Raw genomic sequence first — 4426 nt, forward strand, 5'->3', positions numbered from 1 at the left:
TTTCCATCACCTTCATATCCTACTTTCAAATATCCCTGTAACATACCTTGTTACTCTTATTCCTTTGCTACTCGTTGGCTGCTCCTTTTCCATCAATGAAAATAATGTCATCAATCTCGCCCTTTGGAATTGATGGAAAAACATTGATCCTCCCCTCTCAAGTTGAGAAGTGTCCCGCTTACTCCCCCTTTCAGGTCATTTGCAAGGGGTTATGATTGCACAAATTCTTCAATTCCTTTAGCGTAGGTTCATCATCGATTTTTCTCATCAAGACACTATCAATCTTAAGATTTAGTAATATTACCCATTATTTGGCTTCATATCACCTTGTTCATATAGGTTTTGATGCCTCATAACACTATGAGAATCATATCATTCACGATTATGCATACACCAAAAATACAAAGCAACAGTTGTACTCCGCATCTCCGTCATTTCTCTAGATCCTTTGGAAGCAAGATCAGAAAGAGACATTAACCATATTTTTTGTTATATTATATTCATGGATGAGACCATAGATTTTCAATAATCTGTAATTTTCATCTTGAGGCTCTGAAGAAGAATATAGTATTGTGAGTAATATTTGCGGTATAACAATGAATACTTTCCATCTATCTTCAGTTGTGCCACAACAGGCATATCAAGTAAGTTTCTTTGTAACATATCGGGTGTTTTAACAAAATAAATAATGGTCTCTTTTTTTTTCTTCACTGATTGTGTACACATTCTCACCATTAAAGGTTTCGAAGTACTTCAAAATAAAGGAGTAAGATTCTTTGCTGAACCTTTATTGTCTTCAAAATGTTGGAAATAGCATTTTGAAATACCACCCCCTCCCCCCCAAAAAAAAAAGTTCTCACTGATTATTCTTTTAAACATTGCATTATTTCAAGAATGTATCCATATTTTTGAAACAAGGAATGATAAAATCTATAATTATCCCATTAGCTTCCAGATTAAGAGTTCTCTTGTAAACCAAGAGTTTTCTAAATGACTTCCGGAGCACAGTGTACAGATTGAAGAGTACTTTCAAGCATAAAGCATGTTTTTCACTGGGTTGTTGATTGGATTTTGTTACTATATGGTCATCTTCATTTCACCATACAGGTTTGGGCTTCGTCAACGTAGTATATCATTTCAGCTTCTACAACTTCAAGCCTTGCATTATCCCACACCATGTCTGCAGTGAAACGAGCAACAAAAGGAGTGATATCCTCATATGAAGTTTCCATAAGTGTTTCCAACAGTACGAGCAAGTTGTAGTTGGAGCTCAAGGAGTTTTCGGTGGGGTTATTTTAATACACTACAAGAGTTTATCCTCAATGCCCCTTAATTACTTATCTACTTCAATTTACTAAGAGAAGCATGAAATGCCTCCACTAAACTGCAGAAAGTATCCAACCAATATTCAAAAGGCATGGAATCTAACCCATTCTCAAAGGCCTCATAGAGACATTACGATGCATCATAATTATTCCTTTTTTGCGTCATTGTTAGAAAGCCAATCCAAGCCTTCATACAGTCCTTCACAAAAAGTAGCATAGGTACTCTGGATATACCAATAGCACTGACACAAATGAAACAGTCCAAGGTTATCAGTTATCTCAGCAACATTTATTGCATTTGGGAAGATCTTGTTTGTTTGCAAATACAAGGAGAACAATACAGTTCCTTTCATTACAGCAGCATCAAGACCCACAATCAGAATATGCATTTCCTTTCTGGAAAATAGACGCAAAAAAAAACTTGGTGAACGTGAGTCCCATCTGGCCAAACTGAGAGAAAACCAAATATTCTGTAAAATCACAAACCTCGATGATGAAGACTTCGTTTGTGCATAGGCTTGAAATGAATGAATATTGGTTGTCCATTAAAACAATGACATATCTACCATTGCAAAAAATAACTCTCCATCCAATGATATATATTGATATATGTCTCATTGTATGGCATAATCCATCGATAATATCATGCATAGCAGTTTATATTAAACGATAATACCATATTCAACAATAATATCACCCTTCTAGTGCCAATATATATGTGTGTATACCGTTTGAAGAGAATATGAGTATGCATTGTATCTATGGTAATATGAGATAGCATAACTTTAATATACATATATTAATGCTAACAGAAATCATATATAATACCATATATTAATGTTCTGTCTCCATATATTATACCAGATATTAACGCTGACCAAAACCATATAGAATACCATATCAACGCTCTAGCTCTATATGTAATACCATATATTAACGCTACAACTCCATATATAATACCATATATGCTTATCGAAACCATATAGAATATCATATTAATGCTCCAGCTCTGTATATTAACGGTCCAGATCCATATATAATACCATATACATTGATCGTTGTTGACATATGCAACACTGCAATGGAATATATCGCACCAATGTATTGCCATATATACTGTAATCATTGTAACGCTATATATGACATCCACATTGGTCCAACTTGTAGATAAAATTTGGATGTGCATTTATTCTTGGAACTATATCAATGTATATCTAACCAGTGAGGAGTGGGACCTTCCTTTTATTTTAACAGTGAGGTGAGCGAATGACTTGGTTGTATTTCCCCTGCTAGGTGTCATCATTATTCTATAAGTCGATCGATGGGCACCTTTAAGTCGATCGATGGGCACCTTTACAAGTGTTTAAATTCATTCATCAAACAAGATAATATTCCCATGTGAGAATCTTGGGCAGTCCCAATGATAATCTTTCCATGCATAATAGATTGTCTCTAACAATCTCTAGTTAAAATTTCATGTAATAAAAGTTAATAATGGTAAGTTAAAATTTCATTTAATAAAAGTTAATAATGGTAAAATAAGACCACGGTTAAGGGACAATTATTCCAAGATAAATGTTGGGCAAAGATATCATAGTGGACATCACTGGATGTGTTTATGGGTAAGGAAAATTGGCAAAGGAAATGGCTAAGGCATTAAAAAGGCAAAATGGTATTTTGGTGCATTTATTTATGAAAATAAAGTAAAATTAGAGAAAAGGAAGGTGAAAGGTCACAGGTTGCATGTGAGGAGGAAATTGAAAGAAAATAATGGAAAATGAATAAAATAGAGGCACCATTGATAAAAAATGATTTTGAGGATGTCATGGCTTTTGGTCAATGCAGTTTTGGAGCGCTCTCATTATTATTTCTCTCTCCATCTCACTCTTGGAAACTTAGAGCTCTCATTATTATTTCTCTCTCCCTCTCACTCTTGGAAACTTAGAGTTTTCTTAGAGAATTCTAGCTTTGGAGCAAGGAAGGGAAAAGAAGGCAAAGGGAGGAAAAGGAAAGTAAAGGAAAGCAAAGATCAATTAAGTGATTACTAATTTAATATATTAACATTATTAATTAGGTATTATTAATATTTTTAACTCTACTAATATCTTTTAATTTATTAACATTATTAACATTTACTTTTATATTAATTAGCTTAATATATTAATTAATATAACAATTAATTAATATATTAATTATTAGTAATGTTAATTACTGTTAATTCATTACTAAATGTTTATTAATTAAGTATTAATATTTACTAACTTTATTAATTAAGTATTGTTAATATTTTAACCCTATTAATATCTATTAACTTTATTAGTATGGATTATTAACATTTATTAATATTGATTAATTTAATATATTTATTAGTTTCTAACAATTAATTAATTTATTAATTATTATTAATATTAATATAATTTTAAATACAATACAATATTCTTATTTCTCTAATCTTTAATACTATTATATAAAAATAAATAAAAATAAAATAAAATTTATTATATTATCATATATTAAATATTTACTATTATTATTACCATTTAGGTTTGAATTTTAAATTAATTTATTAACTCACCTGTAAATAAAAAATAAAAAATTAATATATAAAACTCAAAAATAAAAATAAATAATTGAATGAATTATTAATTAATAAATTAATTAATAATAAATAATTGAATGAATTATTAATTAATAAATAAATTAATAATAAATATTCAGCCGACATCTGCTGATTCTAAAATTTATTTTCCTCGTTAATATTTATTTCCTTCTTAGCGGCTCTTCTTTTATCATCATTCATAAGCCCTGATGATGGATCCCAGTTGGGATTTGAAACGTTGGCATAAAAATGTTCATACTGGTAACCGAGTCAAAAGATCAAGTAGCTTCAGCAAGAATGCAGGTAACATATTTCATGTGTGATTTCCTAGTTGGTTTTGACACACATGGCCTTACATATTGGCATATGGTTCTCTTGCTATCGATGGCATGGTTTTGCCGAGTTATGATAGTGGTTTTCAAACTTGCCTTGCCTTTTTCTAGATAGCAATGGTGTGATGGGATTGTTTTCTCAGTTTTGAGATTTGCAATTACCAGATGGT

At 31.0% G+C, this 4426-nt stretch overlaps 1 pseudogene; it reads right to left on the reverse strand.

Annotated features, from left to right (window-relative positions):
* Window positions 1-372: 372 nt before the first annotated feature.
* Window positions 373-1238, reverse strand: LOC149221424 (uncharacterized; annotated as a pseudogene).
* Window positions 1239-4426: the final 3188 nt, after the last annotated feature.

This window comes from Pinus tabuliformis, chromosome Q, assembly GCF_031772625.1.
Source record: "Pinus tabuliformis cultivar Carrire ecotype Pingquan chromosome Q, CPIR1, whole genome shotgun sequence".
Lineage (NCBI taxonomy): Eukaryota > Viridiplantae > Streptophyta > Pinopsida > Pinales > Pinaceae > Pinus > Pinus tabuliformis.